The sequence below is a fragment of the Kogia breviceps genome, chromosome 10, assembly GCF_026419965.1.
Source record: "Kogia breviceps isolate mKogBre1 chromosome 10, mKogBre1 haplotype 1, whole genome shotgun sequence".
Lineage (NCBI taxonomy): Eukaryota > Metazoa > Chordata > Mammalia > Artiodactyla > Physeteridae > Kogia > Kogia breviceps.
This window is the reverse complement of record NC_081319.1, coordinates 49,010,964-49,024,758: the sequence shown is the minus strand read 5'-3', so window position 1 is coordinate 49,024,758 and position 13,795 is coordinate 49,010,964. Positions and strand designations below refer to the sequence as shown.

The following is a 13,795-nucleotide window of genomic DNA, read 5'->3' as shown; positions in this document are numbered from 1 at the left end:
CTCAGCTAAAAGTGAACCTTCCATAAAGGTCTTCTGTTCTCTCTCTGCCAACCTTTTATTTCAGACTTCTTGAAGGTGCTGGTCCTGAGTCATTTAACCACGTTTCAGAGAATGGGTTCCTTTTGAGACAGTTCCTTCTGAGAGATTGTTTCAGCCTCCATGCTATTTATTACCATTTCTCAAAAACAGTCATCAGTGTTGATAGGTATCCTCTAAAATGCCGTACTGTGTGTCTTAACTGTGAGCGTTAAGTTTGGGTGGAATGAAAGAAATATCCCATCATGAACCAGTAACTACACTAGGACACCTTTACTTCTGTTGATAAATAACCTGTTATTCATCAAAGGAAAGTAATAGTAAGAATTCTTTTTTAAAAAAATATCTTTATTGGAGTATAACTGCTTTACAATGGTGTGTTAGTTTCTGCTGTATAACAAAGTGAATTGGCTATACGTATACATATATCCCCATATCCCATAAGATTCTTTTTCTTTTGTTTACATTTATCGGGGGAAAGGTGACGTAATCACCCCCATCCGCCCCTCCGCACACACACAGATACTCTTCCAAACCTCTTAAATATTAATTAGCATTACTTTTACTTAGGACTTAGTGTAGTAGATTAAAGTAGCACATGTTGTGCCAAGCTTAGAAAATTATTTCAAACTGATAAGTGGGTATTGGAATTGTTTTAACATTAGTCAGAAGGACCTTCTGGGATTATGAGAGAAACCAATTCTAAAGAAGGTTCATAAGTTATCAGATCATGACTTTTAGTTTTAGAAAGGTCTTCCTAAAAGTGTTTTAGGGGAAAAGTAACATGAAACAAAAATACGTGGATTTATCTTGAGGCAGACTGTAAATGGTGGAAACTTATTTTGGATTGTAGAAAACTTAATGTGTTGGGAAAATGTTCACTTGCTCTAAGGTTAAATATTAGAAGAGTCCTGATGTTCTTGCTGCCCATTAGTGGATGGTCAAATCCATCTGTATTGCATTGTGCTCTTCATGTGTTAAAATATAAAGCCCGAGGCTGATGGTCAGTAAGGCACCTTATCCCTAAGGGTGCCTCCACTGCCTTACCCTGGCCTCTCAGGACTCTTGGTCAAAGCCAGGTCTGTTTTCTGGGCCCAGTAATCAATAATATGGGAACAACTGGTGTGGTGGCCAGGACCCAGACTCCCATGTGTATCAGCTAGCTAGAACCACAAGAAAGTGCTGTATAACAAACTAGCCAAAACTCACTGGCTTAAACCAGCAATCGTTTATTCTCCTGGAACTGCAGGTCAGCTGAGAGTTGGCTGGTCTAGGCTGGATTCAACTGGATCTTGGTTGACTTGCTTATGCATCTGGGGTTCAACAGAAGATAGGTGGATCTCAGCTAGGCTCAGGTGACCCTGTTCAGCTCTGCTTCATGTGTCTTTCACAGTCCTGCTGGAACCAGTGTCCTAGCCTAGGTGTATTCTTCTCATGGCATGGCACCGGTGCAAGAGGGCAAGCAGAAACATGTGGTAACTCTCAAGGCCTAGGTTCAGAGCTGGTGCATTCTTACTTCAGCCTTATTCCACTGGTCACAGCAAGTCATATAACCAGTCTCAAAGTCAAGGGACTGGGAACTATTATTCTGTGCCCTTTGAGTGATGAGAACTGCAGTCATACAGCAAAGGAGGCAAATTGAGGGAGGGGTGAAAATTGGAACCATAATGCAATCTATTTTACCATGTAAAGAACAGGGTCTCTGTGTTGCTTTCCTGGTGCCTTATAATTTTCAGGACTATTTCAGCCTCTTTTGCAATTCCATCTTCCTACAATTCAGACATGAGACCTAGAGATTGCGGGAGGAGATTTTCCAAATCTCGGAAGTATCGTCCTTGGACCAAAGCTCTGAGCATCTCCCTAGGATGAGTTATTTCCCAGGAGGCCCCTTGGTCTCTCAAAATAGCCTTTTGGCTGGATCCCCCATTAAACAAACCTTCATTATACTCTTGGGCCCATAAATGTCCCCAAGGGAGCCATCAGAGAAACATTAACTGGTAATTGGCTAAGTAGAGATACAAAACCAAGCCCAGGGTTTAAATTACTTTGAATTTCCCCAGATCTTTGCACAGAGCCAGGCACAGAGAGAGAGAAGGCACAGTCAGGAAACTGCTCATGGAAGCCAAGGTCTGAATTTGGTTGACAAAGGAAGGCTTGGTAGCTTGAACCAGAAGGGAGCTGTTTTGGTTATGGTGTAACTTTCTTGACTTGTTACTGCCAGGGATGGGATGTACATTTCTTTATTGTTCAAGTCAGGAAAGAAATGTGGGCCCCGTTCTCCTAGGATGCCCAGTGTGGTGGGAGAGTATAGCTGGGTGCTGTCAGTGCCTGGTCCGTGCTGAAGAGAGGTAGATGGGTCATCATGGGGCCCTGGAACAGCTTCCAAGAGGAGGAATTAAAGGCAGTGCGTCCAGACATTCGGGGCAGAGGGAAAATGTGATCAGAGGCACAGAGGCGTGGAGGGCAGGATTCCCGTGCAAATCTGCAGGCATCTGGAGTGAAGGAGTCGGTCAGGAGGTATTTTTGCCATGAGCTTCTCTGCTGTAAACATCTTTGCCACAAGAGTTTTTGCTGCAAACATTTTCACCATGTAACTAATTGGCTATAAGGCAATTCTCCTGTAAAAGATAAAAAATAAAAGAGCATCATTAAACAGGACATAATGAAACATGAAAAATGAATAACAAAGATTAAAAGACTTTACTGCAAAATATAAAATATTTGAATACATTTAAAATGTGATTCGTTTTCCTGTTCAGCATTGCACTTTTTTTTTTTTTTTTTTTTTTTTTTTTTTTTTTTTTTTACCAGTACGCGGGCCTCTCACTGCTGTGGCCTCTCCCGCTGCGGAGCACAGGCTCCGGACACACAGGCTCAGCGGCCATGGCTCATGGGCCCCCAGCCGCTTTGCGGCATGTGGGATCCTCCCGGACCGGGGCACGAACCCGTATCCCCTGCATCGGCAGGCGGACTCTCAACCACTGCGCCACCAGGGAAGCCCACTTTTTCTTTTTTGCTAAGATTTCTTCCTCCATTAAGAGAGGGATCAGTTTCCAAATACCGAGATGCACATTTGTAACTGAGCTTTGTGTTGTGAAAGCCTCTACACTGTTGTGTGTTCCTGGCATCTTGTCACATGTTCATTGATAGATTTTCCAAAGTTCACGGGAAATGTGGGTTCATCTCTCCACCTTCAAATATCCGAAGGATTTGCAAACTGATATGTTACCATTTTCTAGTAGAGTATGCAATCTGGCTTTACCCTCTCTTATTTCATACTTGCGGTAAGTTTTATCACCATGTTTCCAATCAAGTCGACATATGTAGTTGTTACCATCCACTGCTTTAAGACTGCCTGTCTCCTTGTCACTGCGTAGAGTGTTATGAGTGCTAAGATTTATGTAATATAAATCAACCAGTTGTTTTATCTTTTATGGCAAAATTGCCTTATGGTCAATTAGTTATGTGGCAAAAATATTTGTGGCAAAAATGCTTGTGGCAAAGATGTTTATGGCCAAAATACTGAACACAGTCCAGGAGAACACGGTAAGAGATGAGAGAGAGAGAAAGAAACACTATATTGTGACACACCTATGAGTTTGGGTTTCATCCTGAAGCCAGTGGAGGTATAGTAGGATTGTAGCATGAATGGATTTAACCTAATAAGAATGCAGGTAAGTACACTGAAGGGGTAGGGAGAGAGGAGTGGGGGTGGGGATTGAGATTTAGATGCTGTGGGTCATTGGGTTCTCTATTCCACTGAGTGAAAGTACGGTCCAGCTTGAGTTTTGAGTCAGTTACTCTCTCTAGCATCTCAGTTCCTGCATCCCTGGCTCAGGTCCATGGAGTGGCCGCCCTTGGTCTCAGTGCAGGAGCACCTTGGACAGCGTTGGGCTTATGAGAGATATTGTGTTGATCTCCACTGTGGTGCCTCCCCAAGGGCTTCAGAAGGACAATTTGGACAGAATTTTTGCCTTTCGTGTTGTCTTTAGAGCCTAGCTCTCCTGTTGGCTGTCATCCACTGTACTATAAAGTTGAAGCCAAGGGATAACAGAGAAAAGTCCCTCCGACAACAGGGTAGACAGCACAGTACAAGGTGTTGTGGTGGGAAGCAGCCAAAGTACCCATAGACTGAGGAGCCTTTGTCTTGAGGAAACAGAGGGAAAGATATCTGGGAATGATTGGGTCACCTCAAGTGGCCAGGGATCAAGCCAGGAAATGCTGTCTGTGACTGGGACTCACAGATGTTTTTATTTTTCTCTCCAGAGAGCATGAATTCTGGCAGACCTGTTGTCTCTTAAAACAACCAACTCTTCAATTAAAAGTCTACAGTCTTTAATGGTCTTGAGACTCGTTCCAAAACATGCCATTTCCAAAATGTCCAGGAATAGGGATGAAGCTGTTTAGTTTCTTTAAACAGGACTGAAAATTCTATTTGTAAAATGATGCGACCATGTTTTGTTTCATCTGTCTGACTACTCACAGTACCTAAGAATATATCACATGTGATTAAGATAAAGAAAAGAGAAATAAACACTATGGCAGTTAAGTTAAAAAATTTTTTTTCTTTGATGCATCCTATAGGAGACCAGTGGAAATTTCAGTGCCTTCTGGCTAGCCAACTCCAATAATGAAAGAACTCTTAAGGGAGGTAAAAAGGCACAGTAAGAATATATATGAAGTTGGAAGAACTATCTAGTGGCCCCATATAATGGTCTTCTGGTTGTAGCCTTAGTAAGGCTATTTTTGTGTGTGTGTGGGGTGTGGCCAAGTGCATTTCCCAAAACGCTTGGCTGGGAGATGGGTGGCTCCATCCATGAAAAACCAGCCTTCAAGAGGAGGATCACTATACCCAGAGCGCCATTTAGAGTTTGAAACAAATTGTTCACCTTCCTAAAAATGGTACAGTGACCAAAATCGTCAACTGCGTAGCATAGGGTAGAAGTAAAGTTGTCTTCTTTTTTTTTTTTTTTTTTTTTTTTTGCGTTATGCGGGCCTCTCACTGTTGTGGCCTCTCCCGTTGCGGGACACAGGCTCCGGACGCGCAGGCCTAGCGGCCATGGCTCACGGGCTTAGTTGCTCCGCGGCATGTGGGATCTTCCCGGACCAGGGCACGAACCCATGTTTCCTGCATCGGCAGGCGGATTCTCAACCACTGCGCCACCAGGGAAGCCCTGTCTTCTTTTATGAAGGGGAAGAGACCCCTGTTTATTGAGTTCCCATCATGTACTAGGTACCCTGTACTAGAACTCTAGGTGCTAGAGTCCACTGTAGTGTCTGCACAACTGCACAGCCTCAGGCAAGTTGCTTCACACCTCTGTGCCTCTGTTTCCTCTTCTGTAATATGGGAGAAATAATAGCAACACATTATTAAAGTTGTTTTCAGTACTTAATGAATTAAAACATATTTAAGTGCTTCCAAAAGCTTGGCATATAATAAGCACTCAGTAGATGAGAGCTAGCATTATTATTTCATTTAATCCAGTCGGTGACACTAAGAAGTAAGTATTATTACACTCTTTTTAGTGTGGAGGACACAGAGGCTTAGGGAGGCAGGTGACTTGCTCGGGGGGCTCATGGTGGTCGGGGCTGGGGGTGAGGATTAAAGCTGGAGTGTCCAATTCTGCATCCTGCTCTCTTCCAGTACACTGGCCTCAGTTGCTGAGGCTGGCTCTGGACCAGAAGGACCAAGACTGGGGAGCTGGGGGAAAAGTCCTCCTCTGTGTGAAAAGCCCCAATTCAGAAAGGAGGTGGCTGGGTAAAAAAATCCATCCTCAAAGGCCTCCCATCCATCTCCAGTCATGCTTCCCCTGTGCTGTCTGACATGTGAGGCGCTGTTCAAAAGCTTTTCTCTCTGGAGACCACAGACACCAGTCCTGCTGGGCCAAAATGGTGTTCCAACCATCAAGTCAGGATATTCTTCTTAATACACGTAGGCTGGATTTTTCTCTCCTTGGAGGGCCGATTTGGTCGTGAGCTTGTGGCTGGCATGTTAACAGTTTCTTCAAATGTAATATCATCACTATTATTATTATTTTATGAAGGAAGATGAGTGAGAGCTGATCAGAATCTTGGAAAACTTTTGCCCTTACCAGAATATTAGCCATGTGATTCATTATTTATTTTTTTTCCTCCACCGTCTTTCTAAAATCTGGGACAAAAAAGTGCAGAAGTTTGTTGATTGGGAGCAGCTGGCTTTTGTAGTGGCTGTTTCTGGAATCTCTGGAAATAGGAATGGTTTTTTTTCAAAGGTATGTTCTTGAAAGAAAGGTGAAATGCTCCAATGAATAGAACCTTTTGAATGAGAGTAGGACTCCTCATCCTCACTCTCCTCTTTCCCTTGCTCTGATGGGGGTCCCCTAGGGAGGTAGTAGGTGTTTCCCCCACATTTCAGGACCACATCAAGGATGAATGGGTGTGTGGGTGGTCCTTCTGTTGGAGTTACCTAGGCGGAGGGTGAGATGTAACCCCCTGGGAAGGTGACCAACAGAGTAAGGCAAACGAAGAGTCATTCACACACTGGAAGAGGTATTGAAGGGTGCAATACTTTTCCAGAATACTTCTACTCAACTGGCAAGAAGTGATACACTGCTGGTGTATTCATTTATAGGGCAAATATCAATGGAGCACTTGCCATGGATGTACCAGGCTTGGTGAAAACAAATAGGGACAAACTATTGCACTTGATGCTCTTGGTCTAGAAGAGGAAACACACATGAAAACAGTAATTATAATTCACTGTGATCACTATAATCTTGGGAACATGAAGGAATTCCCTGGAAGCACAAGGGAAGAGGCCCACCCTGTCTGAGTTTGAGTCCTCTCCGAAGCATACCTTGAGACAAGGATTTGAGAGTGAATTTGAGAGTGCAGGGAACAAAGGTAGAGGAGTAAAGAAGTTTACAGGGAAGCCTGCCAATAGGGTGCACAATACACCTGTGTATCAGTTAGTTATTGCTGTGTAACAGATCACCCCAAACTTCATGCCTCGGAAAACCCAACCATTTATTCAGCTCCAGATTCTGTGGCTCATCTGTTTGGGTCTTCTGGTCTCCTGGGCTCCCTCATGGACCTGCAGCCAACTTCACGTTGGCTAGGTAGGTGTCTCTGTTCGGGGGGACAAAATCTAGAACACAGTGCACAAGGCCTCATGAGACCTGTTATAGAACTGGTCTGTTTTCACTTTTTGCCACATTCTGTTAGCCAAAGCAAAGTCACAAGGCCAGCTAGATTCAAGGGATGGAGAAATAAACTCTGCTTACCGCTGGGAGGAACTATGTGTCATAAGACAAAGGATGTGAATAGAGAAAGGCTACCAATCAGCCCATCATACCCCGCTTCTGCAGGGGATACTGGATCTTCATCCTGCAGGGAAATGCTAGGGAACGGTGGGAAGCACACAGCTTAAAATTATTGCCTCTGAGGGATGAAGGCGCTGGGGTGCTTGTACACCAACTATGGAGAGTCATTGGTTGAGCACTACTCTGGGTTGGGGTGTGCCCTTCCAGCCTGTGACAGACAGCAGCCGGGTCTGGTTCTGAAGAAAGGTCTTCAGCTACAGAGATTCAGACACTGGCAGCTGGAAGTCAGCAAGATCATTTGAAACAGTCTGAGGGGGGTGGCAGGGGCATGGACGATGTCTTCTACACCCACTTTCTCAAAGAATCTCAGTTGATGAATTCTTTCTGGAATTTCCAGCAGGAGTGTCGTACTACCTTTTGACACCGAGGCTTCTTTCCACTAACTTGCGGGGAATGCTTTCTTTCCACATTTCCAAACCCCTAACATTCTCCATTACTGTGGTAACTTGATTTCCTCTTGCATGTGTCTGCAGCTTACTCTGTTTCCCCTTGTCTCCTGAGCGGCACTGTGTATCACCCACCTGCTGAAGGACATTTGGCTGTAGTGAAAATCCATGAGCCATGTACATGGCTGGGAGCTTTGTTCCTGTTTTCCTGAGGGTAACAGCAATGGCAGGTGAGGGAAGTGTCCACGGCACATCCCAGGCAGAGAGGATCGGGCCTCTGCCCATTCCATCATCCAGGAGGGACCTGGGTGGAGCTGGGCCAAGCAGCTGTGCTGCTTTGCAGCCCTGGCTCCAGCCCAGCTCCAGGAGGAGCACAGACAGCGACTCCACTGTCCTACACAGTAACTCAGGTGGGGTGGAAAGAAGCCCAGCTCGAAGCTTCTTCATGGTTGGTGGTTCTCACGGATAGCATAGTATTTCAGGTGCAGAACAAGAAGCTGAGAGACAGGGATTTGAGTCACTTTTCTGAGGTCAGAAAGAAAGCTCAGTAGCAGTGGCAGGAAAGAAAACCTGCTGGGAGGTTCCTGAGCCCAAGTCCGGTGTTCTAGCCATTAGACCTGTGGCCTCTGTCTTTAAATAGCCTATTTCTTGCTCCCACTCTGACGCGCTGCTAACTAGTTGGAATGACTTTGGGGAATACCTTCCTATCTCCAGGAGGATCTGATTTGTAGTTTCCTAAAGGGTGGACCAGCCTTGGTGTGAGGCCCCACCACACATGAGCAGAAGAGATCCATCCAATGAATATTGGGTTTCAGGGACAGCCCTCCTCCTGCTGAGCAGACACTAACCAAGATTTTCCATCTGGATGGTAAGAGGATGGGGAATCTGTAGAGGAGCCTTGAAGACAGAGCTGAGGGGTAACCATGGCAACCATAGAAGAGGCTGGGACCATGCTCACAGCTCCCTGCCCAGCCGCCCAGGAAGGCTGGATCTACCTCACAGGTGTACCTAAGAAAATATTATTTGCTAATATTTTCCTTGGCTTCCAAATAGAACCAACCATCAAAGGTTGTATGCGTAAGCATCTTTCCAGCAGGGCCAAAATGATATGACTGTCGTTTTCCTTCTCACTGGACATTCAACCTAAGAAAAGGATTTACCAAAAGAATGTAGCAAACGGATCCTTCACTTCTCTCACATCAAGAGCAGACGGGGAGCCACATGCTGTTGGGGTTTTTTTGTTTTGGTTTGGTTTTTTTGCTAAGATTTTTGCAGTTTATTCTGTGTGACTGTGGTGTTGGTCTCTTGCCACAAACGCTAGACTCACCCATCCTGGGGCAGACTTAGTTACTGGAAGAAAAGCCAAATTCCAAAGATGCACAGTTGTTTTGTTTTCTGAAGTAAATCTTCCCCCGCACATATTTTTCTTGCACATGCCCTCTTATTAGCATCTCTCCCAAATTTGTTTAGAGCCATCTGATATAACCTCAGGCAAATCAGAAAGTGGCCCTGCTTCTCTTGGTAGATGGAAAACCAAAGACCACTTTGGCTTTCTCCCCAGAGGTCACTACCCCTCCCCCCAGGATCAAAGTGACAGGCTTAGGTAGAACATGAGCTGCCCATGAATCACAGCTCATTGCAGTTGCCATGAGAGGGAAGATACTAGGTAAAGAACTTCTAGATTTTATGAACTTGCCTCCCTGACTCCATTCCAGGTGATCTTGATCCAAAAATGATGAGGCTGGGTGGAGGCTGTTGGTGCCACGCCCAGATCATTTTATGGTACAGGTGCCCCGTTCCCAGCTGCCATTAAGTGTCCCCCTGCCAAGGCTCACAGCTGCCCTTACTCTTACCTGGAGAAGGGCCCTTGCCTCATGGAAGTCGCCTTGCCTGAAAGGTTACACTGATCCTGGGCAGCCTTCTCCAATGACTGCTGACTTAAGGTACAAAAAGCCAGCCTCTTGCCTCAAGTGCCAGTAACTCTATGCTGTGTTTTGTGCTCCAGAGCCCCCTGTGAATCAGGCCAAGGCTAGACTCTACCCAAGACCACCTTGATCTTACTTGCTCAGACTCTTCCCCACTCCAGTCCTGCTTCCCGTGGCATCCCTCACAATCACCCGAATCCTTGCTGCCAGGGAATCCCACCTGAGATGCTGGAGAGCTCACACCTCACAATCTTCCTTCTCAGATCTCCTGGCCAGGAAGTCTGAATCTTTTTCAGAACCGTGAGTTTCAAAAGGAAACCAAATTCAATGTATTTATCAGATATTAGTGGGGGGAAACCGTTGCTGGTGGGCTTTTATCTGCCCTCTTGGAATTGGAGGGGTTTTGGATTTTTAAAAAGCAGGACTGTGGAGTGATGAGTAGGAGGTCCCTTCAGGGGGTGAGTGGGACTTTGTATCTTTTAGGAATACTTCTGGTTGCTTCCTCCCCAGGACTTTGTTTTTAAAGAGGACTATCCAGACGCAGGGATAAAAGGAGAGGGGCCCTCTGTGAGATATAGCTTTCACTGCAAAATGTCCTCCCTGTGGGAGCCGAGGGCAGATACAGTCCTTAGCGCATAAAAGGCACATGCTGCTCAGGTGAAGTGAGCAACCTTCCTTGCCAGGAGCGCTGGCTCTTTTTTGAGAATGTTTACTGTGATAATTAGATTTGAACAAGAGGTGAATGCCATTGTTTCAGTCCACAGTTGTGTTTCTTCAAGGGAAAAAAAAGACATTTTTAAAGTTTTCATATATTTTAAAATTTATTTATTTATTTATTTATAGCTCCGTTGGGTCTTCGTTGCTGCACGCGGGCTTTCTCTAGTTGAGGCGAGCGGGGGCTACTCTTCGTTGCAGTGTGCAGGCTTCTCATTACGGTGGCTTCTCTTGTTGAGGAGCACGGGCTCTAGGCACGTGGGCTTCAGTAGTTGTGGCACACAGGCTCAGTAGTTGTGACTCACAGGCTCTAGAGCACAGGCTCAGTAGTTGTGGCACAGGAGCTTAGTTGCTTCGCGGCATGTGGGATCTTCCCAGACCAGGGATCGAACCTGCATCTCCTGCATTGGCAGGCAGATTCTTAACCACTGCACCACCAGGGAAATCCCAAGTTTTCATATTTTTTTTTTCTGGAAGAAAATTGTTCTTTGTGTGGAAGAACACAATTCATTTAACCTCCTGAGCCAAGAAGGAGAAAATTCTCATTTACTCACCTCTCTGTCTAGCTTCCCCAGGTTCGTCGATTTTAAAGATGGCTCGTTGTTAGACCTGGAAGAGTAGGATTGAGATGAAGGAAACCAACAACAGTTACAAATCTCTTACTCTACACCTTTCAGAAATGCACGTCTTCCTTTTCCTCCTGGTGTTGGAGGCTAAGCATGCTGTCTATCCCTCCCTTCACCTGGCCTCTCATCATCATTGGTGACTCATCAGCACTGAGTTAGTCCCTCCCTCTCACTTACCATAGGACACAGGTTCCTAACCTGAGGATATGGGTTCATATCCTCTTGGTGGTCTGCACTTTGAATTCATGGGATCTGTGAATTTAAATAGGAAAACAATCACAGCTTTATTTTCACTAACTTCAAAGTAAAATGTAGCATCGTAGTCAATTGTCAATGTAGACAACAAAACAGAGTAACATTAGCAGGACCTGTGACTGTCACACATAGAAATCACTGATATTTTCACATCAAGTTACAATGTTGCACATATTTCAAAATATCATTCACATTCATCTCTACTTCAAAGTTATGGTAGCTATGTGATCTACTGCCAAACCTTATTATTTGGTGTTATTTTAAAAACCCATACTCAAAAACCACATATTTTTAAACATAATTATCACTGTATGTTTGTATAGCTGGTTTCTTTATAACTCTATTTTTCATTTTATGCATTTAAAAACATTTTGACAGTATGGAGGTTCCTTAAAAAACTACAAATAGAACTACCATACGCCCCCACAATCCCACTACTAGGCATATACTCTGAGAAAACCATAATTCAAAAAGAGTCATGTACCAAAATGTTTATTGCAGCTCTATTTACGATAGCCAGGACATGGAAGCAACCTAAGTGTCCATCAACAGATGAATGGATAAAGAAGATGTGGCACATATATACAATGGAATATTACTCAGCCATAAAAAGAAATGAAACTGAGGTATTTGTAATGAGGTGGATAGACCTGGAGTCTGTCATACAGAGTGAAGTAAGTCAGAAGGAGAAAAACAAATACCGTATGCTAACACATATATATGGAATCTAAGAAAAAAAATGTCATGAAGAGATTAGTGGTAAGACGGGAATAAAACACAGACCTACTAGAGCATGGACTTGAGGATATGGGGAGGGGGAAGGGTGGGCTGTGACAAAGTGAAAGAGTGGCAGGGGCATATACACACTACCAAATGTAAATTAGATAGCTAGTGGGAAGCTGCCACATAGCACAAGGAGATTACCTCTGTGCTTTGTGACCACCTAGAGGGGTGGGATAGGGAGGGCAAGAGGGAGGGTGATGCAAGAGGGAAGAGATATGGAAACATATGTATATGTATAACTGATTCACTTTGTTGTTAAGGAGAAACTAACACACTATTGTAAAACAGTTATTCTCAAATAAAGATGTTAAAAAAAAACATTTTGAAAAGGGGTCCATTCACTTCACTAGACTGCCAAGAGTATCCGGTGACAAAACCAGGTTAAAAACCCCTGTTCTAGAAGTTTTCCCTGATTTGGGGAAAAGATACATGTTGGAGAAACAAACGTTTTGCTCTGCTTACCAGAAGTGCTGCATCTGGAGTGTCTATTCTTGTTTCTACCTTTGGGGACCCAGGTGGGAAGAACCACTTTCCTCTGGCCCCCACCGCACAGGAAGAAGGTTCCAAATCAGGGAGGCTTGTAATTTCAATACACTTTATTGTCTGTGACCATTTACATCCCCCATTTGGTTCTTGAGGTAGAAACAGGGAAAAATGATGGCCATGACAGAGTTATTTGTGGAGGGACCATGGTGGCCCTGCCGACTTGGGCTCTCTTGAGTTGTCTGGCCTGCCAGCGTCATGAAATGCAGGTTCGCTTCTTGCATTTTAAATGCATGGTGGCCGAGTTTAACGGGTGGTGTGTGTGGTGCAGGGTGGCACTGGGCCGCTGTTGGTCAGGTCATCCATCGCTGCACACCATCCCCGTCATGACATCAGACCTCTGGGCAGCCCGCAAATTTGGGGAATTCCTCTGCCCCCCAAAGTACTCTTTGTCTTTAATCCAGTTGTTACAGTGAGTGAACCTGATTTGTTCCAGATGTTGTAAGATTTAGTGATTCCGGAAACTACTACTCAAGTCGAGGCTGATGAGGATTTGAATTCCTCTGTTTGCTGGAAACCAGCAGTTCTTTTCACAGTTAAGCAGATGGGGCAGGAGGAGGGAGCCTAAGCTTCTTGGAGGGGCAGGGAGGGCCCTCGAGCTTCTCATGTCTGCCTTGTTAGAAAGAAGGTAGCCTTTGAAGCAAATACTGATTCTATAACTAAATGAGTTATTAAATGAGCCAGAGCTGGGGCCACATTGATGCTAGCAAAATCAATGAGGATATAGACATGTTATTTTTTTTTTAAGTAACACATATTTACATGAACGATCTGAATGTTGCTAAGGAAGCCACTATTTTAGTTCAGATCTCCTTAGTTTTTCTCTTACTTTATGAACATAAAACCATCCAAAGGGGGTACGTATGAGGGAGATAGAGGTATTTCTGGTTTCACATAAATGGTTTTCAAAGCAGAAATTCACTCCCAGGAATCATTTCCCTGACCCGCTGTAAACTTTAGTTGACATGCCTTACAGAGGTGCCCCGTGATCTCTGTCTGGAGTTAATAGCCATGTGGATCTGTTTTGCATGATTAGAAGGGATTTATAAAGCATGGCAAGATGTGAAGCACATCTCAAACTCTATGTATAATAGCCCACTGTTGGAGAAGGTTGAAACCTACACCCATACAGGTAGCATATTCTGTTTAACAGAGTATTACTGGTT

At 44.5% G+C, this 13,795-nt stretch overlaps 1 protein-coding gene across 1 annotated transcript in view; it reads left to right on the top strand.

The window, feature by feature from the left end:
- ITGA9 (integrin subunit alpha 9) overlaps window positions 1-13,795 on the top strand; it is a 356,752-nt gene that overhangs the window by 196,614 nt on the left and 146,343 nt on the right. The window lies entirely within an intron of this gene.